The sequence below is a fragment of the Stegostoma tigrinum genome, chromosome 7 (assembly GCF_030684315.1).
Source record: "Stegostoma tigrinum isolate sSteTig4 chromosome 7, sSteTig4.hap1, whole genome shotgun sequence".
Lineage (NCBI taxonomy): Eukaryota > Metazoa > Chordata > Chondrichthyes > Orectolobiformes > Stegostomatidae > Stegostoma > Stegostoma tigrinum.
The window spans coordinates 97,603,985-97,623,942 of NC_081360.1; the positions used below are offsets into that span (position 1 = coordinate 97,603,985).

Genomic DNA, 19,958 nt, shown 5'->3' on the forward strand with positions numbered 1-19,958 from the left:
TATTTCTACAGTGCTCTTAATGTAATAAACATCTCTCAAAACACTTCACAAAGAAGTTTATCAACAAGCAAGAATAAAAATTTTAAATCAAAGCTTTACGATAAGGACAGCAATGATTAAAACAAATGTTTATATAGATTCAACATATGAAGACAGCCATTGCAATAATCTAGTCTGGAGCAAATTATGTCACTGGATACGGGCTTGTGGCAAGGTGCAAACCGGGGATGTTATGGATATGCAACTAGACATTGTCAGCACTGGAGATGTGTAGGATTGGAAGATCTTTCAGGGTCAAATTGGGTAACAAAGTGGATCAGTCTTATGGGTCAATAAATGGTTAGCAGAAAGAACAACTTTTACTGATCTTTGTGAATGCAACTCAAGGAACAGTCATCCAAATTTTGATACCTCATGGGGCATTATGTTGCTGTTGCAGGGAATGAGGGCATAATGGTGATGTTACTAGAATATCACCCCAAAGAACTCAGCTAATAATCCAGAGTTATGCGTTCAAACCCAACCACAGCAGTCTGGGGAATTTAAACTTAAATGGGGAGGTGACGGTGTAGTGGTAAGACAATGTGCCCGGAATGCCCTCTTAAATTGCTAGGAAACTGCTCAGTTGTAATGAAACTACAATTGACATAGATTGTGGCATTTCAAGAAGGCACCCAACACTATACCATCTCTAGTGGAATTAAATGGTGGCCTTGACAGCAACATCCTGTGAATTTGGGAGGGCATTTGAGAATATGGAAAATATATTCATGCGAATTGTTCCAGGAGCAAGAAGCTTGAGAGTGGCACAGTGACACAGTGGCTGAGTGGTTAGCACTGCTGCCCCAAAATGCCAGGAACCCAGGTTTGATTCCACGCTCAGGTGACTGTCTGATGTGGGTTTTGCACATTCTCCCCAAGTCTGTGTGCATTTCCACTGGGTGCTCCAGTTTCCTCCCATGGTCCAAAGATGTGCAGGTTAGATGGGCTGGCCATGCTAAATTGTTCAGCGTCCAGAGATGTGCAGGCTAGGTGAATCAGCCATGGGTAATGAAAGGGTACAGGGGTAATGTTAGGACGGTGGGTCTGGGTAGCATGCTTTTTAGAGGGTTCGTGTGGAACCTATGGGCCAAATGGCGTTCTCCAACACTGTAAGGATTTTATGATTCAGTTATGAAAATAGTTTGAAGTAGTTAGGACTGTTTTGCTGGTGAGGGCCTGAACAAAGTAGATGGGGACGAACTTTTCCCATTCACAAAAGGATCAAGAACAACAGCTATAGATTTGAAGTACTTGGCTAAAGAAGCAAAAGTGACATGAGGAAAATCTTTAACAAAACTTTAACACACAGGTTTGGGTCTGGAATTCGCTGTCTAAGAGTATGACGGAGGTAGATTCAATCCCCAATTCAAGAGGGGATTGAGATGTCACGTGAAAAGAAAGCATCTACAGAGTTATGGGGAGCAGATGGGGGAAATAACTGATTGAAAACGCCTCCTTCAGCACTGTAACAATTTTATGATTCTGTGAATCAAAAACAAATTAACCAACTTTTCATTCTGCACTGCAAGATCCTAAGAACCAGTGAGTTAAAAAAAACTAATGAAACCTCCAGTTTATTAGTCTGTCCATGAACCTATCAGCTCACAGCCTTAGAGTTTATTGAAAGTATGAGCCGAACATGACACTTCAACATCTGAAACTTGACTAATTAGAGCAACCAATATAGTATCTATTCAATTAATGAGATTTGAGAAAGGGAAATAAATAGAGGAAGAAAAGTGAATTAAAGGGGATGAATTCAATACAGTTTCAGATCAAAAAAATCAAAATTGAATGAAGAGGAATGTACAGAAAAAAGGGGAATAAATCAAAAGCGAGTAACTTCTAAAGAAAATACCTAAAGTGATTTGTAAGGTGATGGAGCGAGACTCCACACTTTCTGTACCAGATGGTTAACTGATAGTCAGTAACAATGATCATACCATCAAGGAGGGTACACTTCCTTTTAATATTTGCAGTATGTTTAGCTCATATTAACCCCATACAAACCAGGACAGGTAGAAGATTACCCATGATCTTATGAAAGGGTGCCGAAGGTTTGAAGGGCCAAATGGCCTACTGCTACTCTTCCTACTCATTAATTAATGTTTCTATGTTTACACAATTCAATGGACATTAATGGTGAGACAGACACAGGAATGGCACTTATGCAAAGCCAACAGTGGAAGGGACGGCAATTTTATGGTTAACCAAGTTTCACTAATGAACCACCCTGAGGCAGAAGCTTCTACAGTATTCACACATATATGATGAAGAGCAAAATCAGCTCCACCATACATTTTACAGCATAGGTCCAGTCAATTTCTTCATCCAGTCAGCAAAAAAACAATAAAACAGTTTTAGCCCAAAGCCTTAGTCAGCAATAGTGCATTAAAACCATCTTCGATTACAACAGAAAGTAACACTCAGATGATCATTAAATCCATTTTCACCATGCAGAATTGAATGTGTGTCACTGCAGAGTGAATTCACAGAAGCTTGCATTGAGTGTTTGTGCACCATTACCAACAATGAGGAATTCAAGTCAATAATACGATATCAAAAAAATAATTTTTTTTTGTTATGATGACATTTCAGGATTAATCTCCTGCTAAAGGTAGCATTTCCCATAGAAATTCCATTAAATTCTAGGGGATTTCTGATGGGAGTTCCCTGAATGGGTAGCCATGTATTTGGCAAGAGATCAAGTTGAAAGGCGGTAGAGGTTTGAGGGACTGATTGGCCTCTTCCTGTACTTGGAAACCATCAAGGAACAGTATGAACGTAACTTAAATCATTTTCTCCATGGTTCCATCATCCACAAATTTATAATCAATCGATCAGAAAATTCCAAATGCAACTCCAACTCAAAACAAAGGTGCTCAAAAAAAAGATTGCACCCTTATTATTATGAAACAGCAGAGGCAGACTAATAACAAAAAAAAACAGGCAATTAAAACTACACACTTCTATTGACTTATAATACCCACTGTCTAATAAACATCTATCCATCCATTTACAAGTTCAATACAGACATTCACTCCTTCCTTTCTAACTCAATCTGAATATAGAACCAAGGAATATCATCAGAAGATCCTGATCAGAATAGCTGCTCTAATGGGTAATTAGAGCTTTTCCTGGATTGGCCCCTCTCATTGAGGAACCCATTATATGCTTCAAGTGTTCCTAACATTTACTATTCAAAGAATTTCACAGCTAAAGCCTGCCATGGTCTCCTAAAAGATCCCAAGTTTCAGCCACTTGCATTCTTCTCTCTTCACAGAAGAGTAGAAAGCTCTCTCATTGTGAATTCGCAGCCAACCTGTTTACTTGATGCAAAACTGACGCGAAAGCATCAAAGTATAGTCAGTTTCCAAAGCTGCCCTAGTTACAGTTCAATAATAAAGATGGAACCTGTTCATTTCATATGTGGAGGTTCACTTTCCCAACCAAGTCTTTTCAACGATGGCTGAAGCCTTTCCATTGGCACCTCTTAAGCTTTTTATTTGTGAGACCAAAAGTGCCACAGACTACCTTACCTGTTGTTAAAGGGTATGAACTTCATCAGAGTCATAGAACATAGAACATTACAATGCAGTACAGGCCCTTCGGCCCTCGATGTTGCGCTGACCTGTGCAACCAATCTGAAGCCCATCTAACCTACACTATTCCATTACCATCCATATATTTATCCAATGGACATGTAAATGCCCTTAAACTTGGCGTGTCTACTACTGTTGCAGGCAGGGCATTCCACATCCTTACTGCTCTCTGAGTAAAGAATCTACCTCTGACATCTGTCCTATATCTATCATCCCTCAATTTAAAGCTATGTCCGTTTATGCTAGCCATCACCATCCGAGGAAAAAGGCTCTCACTGTCCACCCTATCTAATCCTCTGATCATCCTGTCTGTCTCTATTAGGTCACCTCTTAACCTTCTTCTCTCTAACGAAAACAGTCTCAAGTCCCTCAGCCTTTCCTCATAAGACTATCCCTCCATACCAGGCAACATCCTGCTAAATCTCCTCTGCACCCTTTCCAACGCTTCCAAAACCTTCCTATAATGCAGCGACCAGAACTGTATGCAATACTCCAAGTGAGGCCGCACCAGAGATTTGTACAGCCGCAACATGATCTCATGGCTCCGAAACTCAATCCCGCTACCAATAAAACCTAACACACCGTGCGCCTTCTTAACAACCCTATCAACCTGGGTGGCAACTTTCAGGGATCTATGCACAGGAACACGGAGACCCCTCTGCTTGTCCACACTACCAAGAATCTTACCATTAGCCCTGTTACTCCTTCCAAAGTGAATCACCTCACACTTTTCCACATTAAATTCCATTTGCCACCTCTCAGCCCAGCTCCGCAGCTTATCTATGGTCCTCTATAACCTGCAACATTCTTCCGTACTATCTACAACTCTACCGACTTTAGTGTCATCCACAAATTTGCCAACCCATCCTTCTACGCCCTCATCCAGGTCATTTATAAAAATGACAAACAGCAGTGGACCCAACACAGATCCTTGTGGTATACCACTGGTAACTGAACTCCAGGATGAACATTTCCCATCAACCAGCACCCTTTGTTTTCTTCCGTTCAGGGGTCTGTGGGTTATAGGGGGATGGGTCTGGGTGGGATGCTCCAAGGGTCGGTGTGGACTTGTTGGGCTGAAGGGCCTGTTTCCACATTGTAGGGATTCTATGATTCTATAAACCACCCTTAATCCCATAAGACCTTCCCTCCATACCAGGCAACATCCTGGTAAATCTCCTCTGCACCCTTTCCAATGCTTCCTCACATCCTACCTATAATGTGGCAACCAGAACTGTGCACAATACTCCAAGTGCGGCCGCTGGGTCTGCTGGGGGAAAGCTACGTAAAGGGAAGAATACCTAACCATTTAGAAGAGTCTCTCTTCCTGACTGTAGCATGAAACACTCAATGTTATAAGTAACAAACACACTTATTTTCTTGTTAACACTTTATAATATCATAATCACTGGAAACCAATACTGACAAGTGACTAATAGGTTATCAATCTGTGAATTTAATATGAAAGTATATGAGTTACATATAAACATTGTTATAATGAGAAACGAAGTTGAAGCAATTAAGCTTCACTCATCAGGGTTGCAATGCAAGAAACTAAATTTAGAAAAGGAGCAGAAATTTATACAGCACTGGTGAATGGTACATTTGGTTGGAACAAGGAATTGCAGCAGGAACTATTAACTGTTAATGTTAGGTGATTAATCTGTGTCCAGGAATATAAACTCTAATGCTCAAGGTGTTGTCATGGGAAGTGCGCCAGGTATTGGCAGTTCTTCGTAACACTGTCCTCAATTTAAAGGATGCAATGTATGAACAAATTCTATTTGCCTACAGAGAAACACACAGTAACAAGAAGTGAGTGTAACTGACAGTGACTGCACAAATCCTCTTAAATACAGGGAGCCACGAGTATTTAAATTATTCGATCACTTCTTCTCTACCTGTCCGATTCTGCTCTAATAGAGAGAATACTGGAGAAACGCAGCCGGTCTGGCAGCATTTGCGGAGACAGACACAGGGTTACCATTTTGAATCTGGGATGACTGTTCCTCAGAACTGTTCTGTTCATCCTCCTAAGTCCATTATTAACATACAACAACAACTTGTTTTAATATAGCAAGTTTAACATGGTCAAAAAGTCTAAAGATGCTTCATGGATGTGAATGCCAACCAACATCTGAGATCCAAGCAACACACAAAGAGATCCTGGAAAATCTGACCAAAGCTCTGGCCAAAGAAATAGGTTTTAAGGAGCACTATGAAAGAAAAAGTCAGGTACAGAGGCAGACATGTTCTAATAAGGGTGGGAGGAGACGCTAGTGGGCTAACATTGCACTGTTGTAGGCAGATGACAGCAACCATATGGTCAAGACACAATCCTCCCTTGGGCAATCATTAGCAATGCAAATACATATTAACTGTATCTGCAAGCTTCGTTTTTTCCCTTACTGTCCTCAATCTTTTCAACAATCTTCAGCTTTCTTCAATCTTCATAATTCCCTCCCTAATTGTGGGTCAACCCCCACCAGGTGGACTGCACCTGTTCAAGAAGGCAGCTCACCACCATCCGCTCAAGGGCAACTCGAAACGGCCAGCCTGCATTTCCCACATCCCACAAGTGAATAATTTTTCAAAAATTGCAAACTCAGGAAATCTATGTTCAGTCAATTTAAGATTACACAGATAGCCTCAGCCCAAAAGAGCACAGTTCAAAATCACTATTTCCAGGCTTTGGTATCTAATGGCAACTCAAACCTCATGTTCCCTTTAAACAGAAGTGTATCTTCAACTTACCAGTGTCTAGTTACAGCATGAAATGATCTTAGGACCATCATAATACAATATTCACTCACCATTCCTGCTACTAAAATATCATAGGAGAGAAAGGTGAGCATTAACACGGTGGAAATACTGTTAATAAAAAAGTTAGCTCAGGTAAAATCCAAATTATTAACATTATACAAGAAAATGTCTGAACACAAACACAAACCTCTGGCAAGAATCACAACTTAAGGATACACACAGCCTTCTACTCATCAGTTTCCTTGGAGCATTATCACTTCTTAATTTCAAGATTTGATGTCTCCATATTGTCCACTAAGTCTCAGCTGAAAGGTAGATCAATGCAGTGTTATGTAATTAAAATAGTGTTTCAGACTCATGATTAGAAGTATCTTTAATAAAAGCAAGAAATACTCTGTAGATCTGGCAGCTTCTATGAAAAGATGAAACAGAGTTAACATTTCAGATATAATCAGAGATAATGGGAACTGCAGATGCTGGAGAATTCCAAGATAATAAAATGTGAGGCTGGATGAACACAGCAGGCCAAGCAGCATCTCAGGAGCACAAAAGCTGACGTTTCGGGCCTAGGCCCTTCATCAGAGAGGGGGATGGGGAGAGGGAACTGGAATAAATAGGGAGAGAGGGGGAGGCGGACCGAAGATGGAGAGTAAAGAAGATAGGTGGAGAAAGTATAGGTGGGGAGGTAGGGAGGGGATAGGTCAGTCCAGGGAAGACGGACAGGTCAAGGAGGTGGGATGAGGTTAGTAGGTAGATGGGGGTGCGGCTTGGGGTGGGAGGAAGGGATGGGTGAGAGGAAGAACCGGTTAGGGAGGCAGAGACAGGTTGGACTGGTTTTGGGATGCAGTGGGTGGGGGGGAAGAGCTGGGCTGGTTGTGTGGCGCAGTGGGGGGAGGGGACGAACTGGGCTGGTTTAGGGATGCAGTAGGGGAAGGGGAGATTTTGAAACTGGTGTAGTCACATCACTGGTTCTTTGTCATTTATATGCCCCAGTACTTTCAGTTGGAATCGATGGTCAGTAAAGCCAAAGCATATTTCCTCGCAGATGTTATTTTGCTCTCTGGTCTGGGTGTACAGAAACCATCTGTAGTAACCCAGGTGAAATTAGGTAATGCAACACAACTTGGCAACAAATCTGGCATTGTTCAATTCTGCAACGGCTCAGTACTATGCCAACTACCAAAGCAATCACCAAGGAAACTGCATTTTGTAATACAGAACTTGAGTACTGCTGAATAAAAGATGGATATTGTCAAACCGTTTTGTCTTGCACTCATCAGACAATTCACAAGAATTCAGAAGTAAATGAGGAACCCAAGGTTTTCCCTCATATTGGTTTTTTTTGAGATTGTCCTGATGAATGAAAGGCAAAAAAACTTCAATAACATTTTTCTCTCATGATAAACATATATTTCTACCTTGATTGAGTGGTTTTTGAAAGGAAGGTTCCCTGTGTTGGACAGACTCAGACTAGGATTAAAAATAATGGGTTACTCATTTCAGCCAAGATGAGCAGAATGCTTTGCTTTCAGAGGGTCATGAATCTGTGATTCTTTTTTCTTTAAAACAGAAACGGAGGCAGGGCCCTTGAACATTTTAAAGGAAGAGTTAGGCAGATTCTTGACAGAGAAGGGAGTCAGAGTACAGAGGAAAGAAGAGGCCACAATGGGACTACCTGCAAGATACCACATAAAAGGTTACTGCAAAACAAGAGATCATAGTATTGGGAATAACACACCAGCATGATTAGAAAATGGTCCAGCAGAAATCAGACTGAATGCACAGATGGATCTTTTTCAATTTGACCCAATGTGACAAGTAGGGCCTGCAGACGTCTGTGCAGGGATCTCAACTTATTACAATTTATATCAAGAACTTAGGTGAAAGATGGCAGCTAAATTTGCAGTTGATACAAAGCTGGTAGGAAAGTATGTTGTGAAAAAGACATAACAAGGATGAAAACTGAAGTAGATAGGTTAAATGGGTGGGCAAAAGTCTGGCAAATGAAGTGAACATGGAAAAACGTGAAGATGTTCACTTTGGCAGGAAGCCAGGAAGAACAAAATAACAGTATTATTTAAATGGTAAATGATTACAGAATTCTGAGGTGCGGACAGATCTAGGTGTTTTAGTGCATGAGTAGCAAAAAGTTAGTATGCAAGGTACCCCGAGAGACTAAGAATGCTAATGGAATGCTATCCTTCTGTGTATAAGGAATTGAACACAGAATATTGAGATTAAGTTATTCAGGTCATCGATGAAACCACAACTCAGTCAGCAAGTTTGGTCTCCTTATTTAAGGATGGAAATATTTTGAAGTTAGTTCAGAGGAGGTTTACTAAATTGATAGTTGGAATGAACAACAACCTGTTCAAAAATAGGTTAGATTGGGCGGGAGTTTAGAAGAGCTAAGGTGATTTGATTGAAATTTATTAGATCCGGAGTGGTTTTGACAAGATGGAGGTGGTAAAATTGTTTGCTCTTTGGGCAAGTACAGAACTTGGGGACAGTGTTTTAAAAGTAGGCTTTGTCCTTTTAATACCAAGCTGAGTAATTTTTTGTCTCGCAGAGAATTGTGCAGCTTTGAAACTCTCTGACTTAGAAGGCGGTGAAATCAAGCGTCATCAGGAATAGATGGAAATGTGGAATTTGAAACACAAACAGATCAGCCATAAACCTAATCAATGATAGAGCAGGTTAAAGGTTCAAATCGCCTACTTCTGCTCCCAATTTGTATATTTGAATGGAATCTGACTTTTTTAGTATTACTATCAGCCAAACTGGTGCAGAGTGGAAAATGACACTGCAGCCATCCGCAAACTGGAGACCATATTTATTTATGATGGTCAGTTTGGTTTTGGTACCAACAAAATTGGAGGTAAACAGTTTTCTACCTAGACGTTATTTATTACTGACACCAGAGGGCAGTTGAAATTTGTTCAGGTAGATAATCAATGTCACATAGATTGTAAATAGGCCACGCTGTCACATAGCTTTACTCAAATGGATTTTAGAGGCACCTGTTTCAGATCTCCTCAGGACCTCATAAACATTTTGCGTTTGCATGTACACACATAATCTCAGACATAATTATGCACAAACATAGATACACACACCATTTAAATGCACAGCATGCACAAATACAAATTCTATATACATTTTGCACATTAAATGAAAAGTCTGCATACATAGGTACTGAAAAGCATAACACACATAGTAGTTTACAAAAATAGGCGCAACAGACGTGACAAGATGGCCAGGACATACAAGGTTATGAGTTTAGTGTTGGAAAATGCAATTAGAATAGTTAGATGCTTGCTTTTGACCAGCACAGACTTGATGGGCTGAAACATCTTTTTCTGTGCTGTAGACCTATGATTCCACGACTTTTATCATTAAACAACAATGCAACCTTTCACTCATCATGACCAACTTCAGAAAGATCCATTAACATATTCAAAAGCTTTCACATTGTGCATTCTAGCTCACAACTCAAACCATCGTTAAGCAGGAGAGAGAGACTTAAAATCCACATCTCCCAATGCATGCCCCAACACCAACAGTAAGAAAGTCAAGTGGAGGAAAGGCAAATTGCTATGTTTTGGTCAAATGTGATTATGCTGTAGTGTGTAATACATTTGGGGAGTTGGGAAGACATAGACAGACTCCCTGAAGTTTGGCTCCTGTGCTCATAACATTAGCTGTACGTTCACCATGTGTTACAGCACAGGTTCAGTCATCCTCTACCTAGCATTCCCAGAAATTAGTCACTAATGCCCTTGGAACTTCGCCAAGTGCAACATCATTTAGGCTCCAAATGAATTTCATGTGAAGTCTTAGTGTATCTTTTTTCACAATTGCATTTCACTTGCTGTGCGGTTGACTAAATGAGTCATGAAAATGAGCACACTGGCCTCTTTTATCGGAGATTTACAGAAGTCTGTTCCAACTTTGAGTAAGTTTATCAAGTCCCAAATGCCATGAGGAACATTATCTTAATTTATATTATAATGTGGACAAACTGATGCTGCTTGCTGTGTCTCTCCTTCCAAGAAATGTTGTCTCTAAGGGAATACAATGGATCATCCTAGGAGTATTGCAGAGTTGTTTGGGAGAATTAAACAGGCAAAGTGAAGTCCCTGTATGGTTCTCTCAGTCTCCTGAAGGGGTTGATTGTGCTTGAATAAGTTTAACAAAAAAACTGACTGCCTGTGTGAATCGAGATGGCATCAACTGTGGACTATTTAGCCTTGTGGGTAGCGTCACTGAGCCCAGAATCTTCCTTCATTCATCACATGCACACATCTGCTCCCCTCTAGGTTCTATTATGATTAGAAGTGGGAAACTCTTCCGAAATTCCTCCCCGTGCTCCTTATTGCAATGAACCTCACTCAAGAGCAGCCAAGAAAATCTAAGCAGAGGTGTCACAGGCCAAATGGCCTCCCTCTGTGCCATACTTTGAATTATTTTCATTTATAGAAGCTGGATAAGCATAAATGAGAAAGGATTGGGCAAAATGAATTAGGGTGAGTGGAGGCCCATATGCAGTAAATACCCCAACACTGAGGGTTCTCTCGCACAGTAGTAGTGTCCCTACTTCTGAGCCAGGAGTCCCAGGTTCAAGTTTCACCTGCTCCTGAGGTACATAGTAACACATCTGAGCGGGTTGATTACAAAATATCTAAAACCCAGCGTCAAATTTGGACTGAATGTGCCATTTGGCAACTGTGATTGCGTTGTAATTATGTTTTTCAGCTTGGAGTGTGCTAGTAAGGTCGGTTTTCAAACCCATATTTAAGATTTGATAGGGAATTTCTTAAATCTGCTGCTGCTTTAATCTGATTTAGCTGAGGTGCTGGTTTCAGGCACTAAGTTCTGTTGTTACTGTGCTATGACAGTTAGTTTTCAAACCCATGATGGGAAGTGAGGAAAAAAAAGTCATTAATTTAGCAATTTCCTCGCCGGAGCCACAACTGGAGCTGTCTGCTTAATGAAATCATTGCAGCCTGCTGCGTTAATTAGAAAAAAAATTGAGCCCCAGTCACAATGCCTGTGATTTAAAGGCATGCCTCACAGGGAGAACTATTGTACGCCCTTAACTAGTGGGGCTGAACCAACATTACAAAATAATATGAAAACAAAAACTCCCTTTTCTTGGAGGGGGGTCCACATGTGGTGGAGGAGCATCCGGCAAATTCATTATATTTTCTCTGGGAAGCAAAATACAGAGGAGGTGTGTGTGACCTCCCTGTTTGAATCATTGACTGGGACTTAAGAGTACTGGTTGGCACAAATTAGATGGGATGGGGAGGCCTATAGTTTCACAGAGGGGAGGTTAATAAGCCCCTACCCACCAGGAAACTGAATGAATGGGTCAATGGGAATAAAACCAAACATCAGGTTAATTGGTCTCATTAGGAAGTCAGGGTATTGGAATCAAATTAAGGAGGAGATAGATGGATTTTCGATTAATAACAGGTTGAAGTGTTATAGGGATAGAAGGGGGAGTGCAGCTAACTGGTTATTTCATTAAAGAACTAGCATACATGTAATGAGCTTAATGGTCTCTTTCTGGGCAAATTTTCCACCTGCATTTGTCATGCCTGGCCCCCATCTCTACGACACGTGACCTGCCCATCCTCTCCTCCACTAAGAGATGGCTTTCTCTCAGTGAGAGTTTCCATAAGACTGTAAGATACAGGAGCAGAATTAGGCCATTCGATATTGGTGGATACATTTCTGAATCCTATTCTCCTGCCTTCTCCCTTACTACTTAAGAACTAGTTATCTCTGTCTCAAGCAGAACACAGCCTTCTATGGCAATGAGTTCCAGTTTCACCAAATTGCCAGCAAGAGCCACCATTCCTGGTACCATTGACAATAAATGAGAAAGTACTAACTGTTGACTGACTGGCAGTTGTCAAGTTCAAGGAATTACAGAATTATTGCCACATGGAAGTAGGCCATTTGGCCCATCATGCTTGCACCAGATCTATCACTTAATGTCAATCTCCTGCCTTTTCCCCATATCTCTGCACACCAATTAATTCTGTGGGAGACCTGATTCTGCCCCATGAATGCCTGACAATTACTACAAATGTATTTGTTGAACATCACACTAGCATCCTCCAGTACCCACATTCTACAAGTGCAACACATCACCAGGCCTGTCATTTTTATTAAGTGTTTATTCATTACATTTTCTTAGTTAATTTGTGAATACCTCTACAACAAATAGCCTTGCATTGTAAAATATGAGGAGAACAGAGAGGTTTCAAAAGAACATAAAGTATATCTGGAGTGCTTTTCATGATGTCAGGATATTCCAAAGCACTTCCCAACCAAGTAATTCTCAAGTATGTATATAACAGTAGATGACAGCCAAGACTGAGGCCACAATTAGATCAGCCATGACCCACCCTACTGGTGGAGGAGGGGCCAACTTACAGAATTATGGAAGAGTTACTGTGCAGAAATAGATGAACATTGATGGACCACGTTTGGCCTGTTGAGTCAGCAGCAGCTCTTTAAATGAGCATCATTACCGAGTACCAATCTCCTGCTTTTACCCCCACATACTGCACATTATTTCTATCCAAATAATCATCCAATGCCCTCTTGAGCCCCTCAGTTATATTTGCCTCTACTAGATTCCATAATATACCTGCTCAGCGTGTGTAAAGCATTTTACTCACATCGCCCTTGCTTTTTATGCAAATTACTTTAAATCTTTACTCTCTCATTCTACTTCCTTTTACAAGCAAAAATATCCACTCGATATAGCCCCTTGGTGCTTTCAAAAACCTCTATTAGCCTTCTTCTCTCCATGAACAGTCCAACCTTTAGAATAAATCCTCATAACTGAAATTTCTCAACCTTGGAATCAATCTTGTAAATCTTTTCTGAACTCTCTCCAATGTGTTCACATCCTTCCTATATAATGTGGTGTCTAGAACTGTACACAATACTCCAGCTGAGGTCAAAGGAGAGTCTTATACGAGATTTTAACATCACCTCCTTGCTCTTGTACACAATGCCCCTATTAATTAAAGATAACAAAGTGTGGAGCTTTTTGAACACAGCAGGCCCAGCAGCATCTCGGGAGCACAAAAGCTGACGTTTCGGGCCTAGGCCCTTCATCAGAGAGGGTGATGGGGAGAGGGAACTGGAATAAATAGGGAGAGAGGGGGAGGCGGACTGAAGATGGAGAGAAAAGAAGATAGGTAAAGAGGAGAGTATAGGTGAGGGGGTAGGGAGGGGATAGGTCAGTCCAGGGAAGACGGACAGGTCAAGGAGGCGGGATGAGGTGGTAGGTAGGAAATGGAGGTGCGGCTTGAGGTGGGAGGAAGGGATGGGTGAGAGGAAGAACAGGTTAGGGAGGCAGAGACAGGTTGGACTGGTTTTGGGATGCAGCGGGGGGAGGGGATGAGCTGGGCTGGTTTTGGGATGCAGTGGGGGAAGGGGAGATTTTGAAGCTTGTGCAGTCCACATTGATACCATTGGTCTGCAGGGTTCCCAAGCGGAATATGAGTTGCTGTTCCTGCAACCTTCGGGTGGCATCATTGTAGCACTGCAGGAGGCCCATGATGGATATGTCGTCTGAGGAATGGGAGGGGGAGTGGAAATGGTTGCGGTCCTTGAAGAACGTGGACATCTGGGATGTGCGGGAGTAGAATGCCTCATCCTGGGAGAGATGCAGCGGAGGCGGAGGAATTGGGAATAGGGGATGGAATTTTTGCAGGTGGGTGGGTGGGAGGAGGTGTGTTCTAGGTAGCTATGGGAGTCAGTGGGCATGAAATGGACATCAGTTTCTAGCTGGTTGCCTGAGATGGAGGACTGCAACTTTCCCCCCGCAGTGGTGGAGAACGCCCTTGACCGCTTCTCCCGCATTTCCCACAACACATCCCTCACACCCCGTCCCCGCCACATCTGCCCCCAGAGGATCCCACTTGTTCTCACATACCACCCCACCAACCTCCGGATACAACGGATCATCCTCCGACACTTCCGCCATCTACAATCTGACCCCACCACCCAAGACATTTTTCCATCCCCACCCTTGTCTGCTTTCCGGAGAGACCACTCTCTCCGAGACTCCCTTGTCCGCTTCACACTCCCCTCCAATCCCACCACACCCAGCATCTTCCCCTGCAACCGCAGGAAGTGCTACACCTGCTCCCACACCTCCTCCCTCACCCCTATCCCAGGCCCCAAGATGACCTTACATATCAAGCAGATGTTCACCTGCACATCTGCCAATGTGGTATATTGTATCCATTGCACCCAGTGTGGCTTCCTCTACATTGGGGAAACCAAGCGGAGGCTTGGGGACCGCTTTGCAGAACACCTCCGCTCGGTTCGCAGTAAACAACTGCACCTCCCAGTCGCAAAACATTTCAACTCCCCCTCCCATTCCTCAGACGACATGTCCATCATGGGCCTCCTGCAGTGCTACAATGATGCCACCCGAAGGTTGCAGGAACAGCATCTCATATTCCGCTTGGGAACCCTGCAGCCCAATGGTATCAATGTGGACTTCACAAGCTTCAAAATCTACCCTTCCCCCACTGCATCCCAAAACCAGCCCAGCTCGTCCCCTTCCCCCACTGCATCCCAAAACCAGCCCAGTCTGTCTCTGCTTCCCTAACCTGTTCTTCCTCTCACCCATCCCTTCCTCCCACCTCAAGCCGCACCTCCATTTCCTACCTACCACCTCATCGCGCCTCCTTGACCTGTCCATCTTCCCTGGACTGACTTATCCCCTCCCTACCTCCTCACCTATACTCTCCTACCTATCTTCTTTTCTCTCCATCTTCAGTCCACCTCTCCCTCTCTCCCTATTTATTCCAGTTCCCTCTCCCCATCCCCCTCTCTGATGAAGGGTCTAGGCCCGAAACGTCAGCTTTTGTGCTCCCAAAATGCTGCTTGACCTGCTGTGTTCATCCAGCTCCACACTTTGTTATCTTGGATTCTCCAGCATCCGCAGTTTCCATTATCACACCCCTATTAATAAAGTCAGGGATACTGTCTGCTTTATTCGCTGCTGTCCAGCCATCCTGACATCTTCAATCATACTGATATTTGCCCAGGTCCCTTTGCACTTACCCCTCTTCAGAATTGTTGTTCCTATTTTGTACTGTCTTTCAATGTTATCCAACCAAAATGTATTCCCTCACACTTCTCAACTGCTCCTTTACCTAACTTGTATGTCCACATGAAACACAATCACTATTGTTATTTGGAAACAAGCTAACTTACCAAGCTATCACAATTAGTAATTACATAATGAACAGATATTCACAGAGTCATAGAGATGTACAGCACCAAAACAGACCCTTCAGTCCAACTCATCTGTGCCAATTAGATATCCAAAATTAATCTCTTCCCATTTGCCAACATTTGTCCCATATCTCTCCAAACCCATCTTTTTCATAGACCCCTCCAGATGTCTTTTAAATGTTATATTTGTACCAGCCTCCACCACTTCCTCTGGCAGTTCATTCCATGGACACACCACCCTCTGCATGAAAAACTGCCCCTTAGGTCAATTTCAATTTTTTTCCCTCACCTTAAACTTATGCCCTCTACTTTTGGATCCCCAGTCCTGGGTAAAAGTTTTTAGCTATTCATAATATCCACGCGCCTCATGATTTTATAAACTTTTATAAGCTCACCCCTCAAACTTCGACACTCCAGGGAAAACAACCCCAGCCTATATAGCCTCGTCCGATAGCTCAAACCCCCATCCCTGCCAAAATCCTTTTCTGGTTCCTTTCAAGTTTAACAACATCCTTTCTATCACAAAGAGACCAGAATTGAGCACAGTATTCCAAGAGTGGCCTAACCAACGTCCTGTACAGCTACAACATGACCTCGCAACTCCTATACTCAATGCACTGACCAGGAAAGGTAAGCACACCAAACGAGCAGGAAAGTTGACATTTCAGGTCAGGATCTCTCTCTCCTTCCTGGACCTCTCTGTCTCCATCTCTGGGTGACCGCCTTGAAACCGACATCTATTTCAAGCCCACCGACTCCCACAGCTACCCGGACTACACCTCGTCTCACCCACCTTCCTGCAAGAATGTGATCCCATACTCCCAATTCCTCTGCCTCTGCCATGTCTGGTCCCAAAATGGGGTGTTCCACTTCCCAACATCCCAGATGTCGTCTTATTTCAGGAACCACAAGTGTCTCCCTTTGGTGGTCAGAAATGCTCTCGACCACACCTCTTGTATGTCCCGCACCTCTGCCCTCACATCACCTCCCCCCAACAAAAACAAAAGATAAGAATCCCCCTCATCCTCACATATCATCTCACTAACTTCTGTATTCAACATATCATTCTCTGCCACTTCTGCCACCTGCAATCCATCCCCACAACGTTCCTCCCCACACCCAGCTGCCTTCTATAGGGATTGTTCCCTCCATGACTGCCTCATCCGCTCCACACTCCCCACTAGCCCCAACACACCCAGCACTTTTCCCTGCAACTGCAGGAAGTGTGACACCTGCCCCTACCTGCCCCTATACCTCTCCCCTCATCTCTATCCAAAGCACCAAACAAACCTTTCACATCAGACAGAAATTCACCTGCACATACGTCAAAGTGGTCTATTGCATCTGCTGCTCCCGATGTGGACCCCTCTACATCAGGGAGACTAAGCAGAGGCCCGGAGACCGCTTTGTCGAGCACCTGCGCTCTGTTCATGACAAGCAACAACACTTTCCAGTCGTGAACCATTTCAACTCCCCTCCCACTCCCTGGGCGATATGTCCATCCTGGGCCTTCTCCAGAGTCACAATGACACCACCTGCAAACTGGAGGAGCAGGACCTCATATTCCACCTTGGGAGCCTATAACCTAATGGTCCCAATGTTAACTTTGCATGTTTCAAAATTGTCCCATCCCTGGCCTCAACCCATGAAAGCTCCGCCTCTCATCCCCGCCTCCTTACCCTGGCACAGCCTGTCCACCTTCTCTCCCACCTCACTAACCAATCTCCACCACTGCCTACCTGAACTTACCTACCACCATCCCACCTACCTTCCCCAGCCCGACCCCTCCTCTCTCTATTTAGTAAGGCATACAGCATGCTTTCCTTCATTGGACAGGGCATTGAGTACAAGAGTTGGCAGGTCATTTTGTAGTTGTATAAGACTTTGGTTTGGCCACATTTACAGTACTGCGTACAGTTCTGGTCGCCACATTACCAAAAGGATGTGGATGCTTTGGAGAGGGTGCAGAGGATGTTCACCAGGATGTTGCCTGGTATGGAGGGCACTAGCTATGAAGACAGGTTGAATAGATTATGAATATTTCATTAGAAAGACAGAGATTGAGGGGAGACGTAATTGAGGCCTACAAAATTATGAAGGGTATATACAAGGTGGATAGCAAGAATCTTTTACCCAGAGTGGGGGACTCAATTACTAGGGGTCATGAGTTCAAAGTGAGAGGAGGAAAGTTTATGGGAGATAAGTGTGGTAAGTTCTTTACGCAGAGGCTGGTGGGTGCCTGGAACGCGTTGCCAGCGGAAGTGGTAGACACAGACACGATTGTGTCTTTTAAGGTGTATCTGGACAGGTACACGATGGGCAGGGAGCAAAGGGGTACAGACCCTTAGAAAATAGATGACAGGTTTAGACAGAGGATCTTGATCGGCACAGACTTGGAGGGCCGAAGGGCCTGTTCTTGTGCTGTAATTTTCTTTGTTCTTCGTTCTTATTTCAGAGCTCCCTTCTCCCCCACCATTTCTGAAGAAGGGTCCTGATCTGAAATGTCAACTTTCCTGCTTCTGTGATGCTGCCTGGCCTACTGTGCTCCTCCAGCTCCACATTGTGTTATCTCTGACTCCAGCATCGGCAGTTCTTACTATCTTCAAGCACACCAAACACCTTCACCACCCTGCCTACCTGCAATTTCTGTTCCAAAGAACTTTGAACCTGCACTCCCAGGTCCCTTTGTTTGGCAACACTTCCCAGGACCCTATAGGTAAGTGTATAAGTCCTGCCCTGATTTGCCCTTCCAAAATATAGCACGTCACATTTGTCTAAATTAAAGTCCATCCGCCATTCATCGGGTCATTGGTTCATCTGAGCGAGGTAACCTTCCTCGCTGTCCACTACAGCACCAATTTTGGTGTCATCTGCAAATTTACTAACCGTACCTCCTGTATTCACATCCAAATAATTCATATAGACGGAAAAAGGAGTGGACCCAGCACTCATCCCTGCAGCACAACACTGGTTGCAGGGATCTAATCTGACAAGCAACCCTCCATCACCATCCTTTGTCACCTACCTTCTGACTAATTTTGTATTCAAATGGCTTGTTTTCCCCAATTCCATGTGATCTAACCTTGTTAGTCAGTCTATAATGTACAACCCTACCAAATGCCTGACTTACGTCCATGTAGACAACGTCCACCGCTCTGCCTTCATGAATCCCCTTTGTCATTTCTTCAAAAAATTAAATTAAGTTAATGAAACACGATTTCCCATGCACAAATCCATGTTGACCACACCTAATCACTCCTTGCCTTTCCAAATATATGTAAATCCTGTCCCTCAAAATCTCCTCCAACAACATGGCCACCAGAGCAGCATTTAAGAGACTTTTAGATAAGCAGGTGAATAAGCAAGGAATGGAGGGATATGAACAAAAAATATGCATAAGGGATTATTTAAATTTGGCATCATGTTCAGCACAACAGTGAGGGCCAAAGAACACGCTCCTGTGTTGTGTTGTTCTATGTTCTATGTATCACTGATGTCGGATTCACCGGTCTATAGTTCCCTCACATTTCCTTACTACCTTTCTTAAACAATGGCATTACGTTAGCCAACCTCCACATCTTCCATCACCTCCCTCATGGCTATCATTGATACAAATATCTCAGCAAGGGGCTCAGAAATCACTTCCCCATCTTCCCACAAAGTTCTAAGGTACACCTGATCCAGTCTGGGGGGTGGATCCACCTTTTTGCATTTTAAGACGTCCAGCACCTCCTTCTCTGTAATATGGACACTTTTCAAGATATCACTATTTATTTCCCCAAGTTCTCTAGCTTCCATATCCCTCTACACAGCAAACACTGATATTCGTTTCGTATCTTACCCATCTCCTGTGGTACCACGTATCGGCAGCCTTACTGATCTTTATGGGGCACTAATCTCTCCCTAGACCTTTAGTCCTTAATGTACTTACAGAAACCCTCTGGATTCTCCTTAACACTTATTTGCTAAAGCTGTCTCATGTCGCCTTTTTGCCATCCTGACTCCCCTCTTCAGTGTACACCTACTGCCCTTATACTCCTCTAAGGATTCACTCAATCCCTGCTATCTACACCTGAATATTGCTTCCTTCTACTTCTTGACCCAAACCTCAATTTCTCTAGTCATTCAGCATGCCCAATATCTACCTGCCTTGTCCTTCACCCTAACAAGGACATACAGTTCCTGGACTCTTGCTTATCTCATTTTTGATGGCTTCACAATTTCAAGCCATCCCTTTACCTGAAAATATCTGCCCCCAACCAACTTTTGAAA

General features: G+C 43.3%; 1 protein-coding gene across 7 annotated transcripts in view; it reads right to left on the reverse strand.

Annotated features, from left to right (window-relative positions):
• adcy5 (adenylate cyclase 5) overlaps window positions 1-19,958 on the reverse strand; it is a 405,848-nt gene that overhangs the window by 215,428 nt on the left and 170,462 nt on the right. The gene's annotated exons all lie outside the window — the stretch shown is intronic.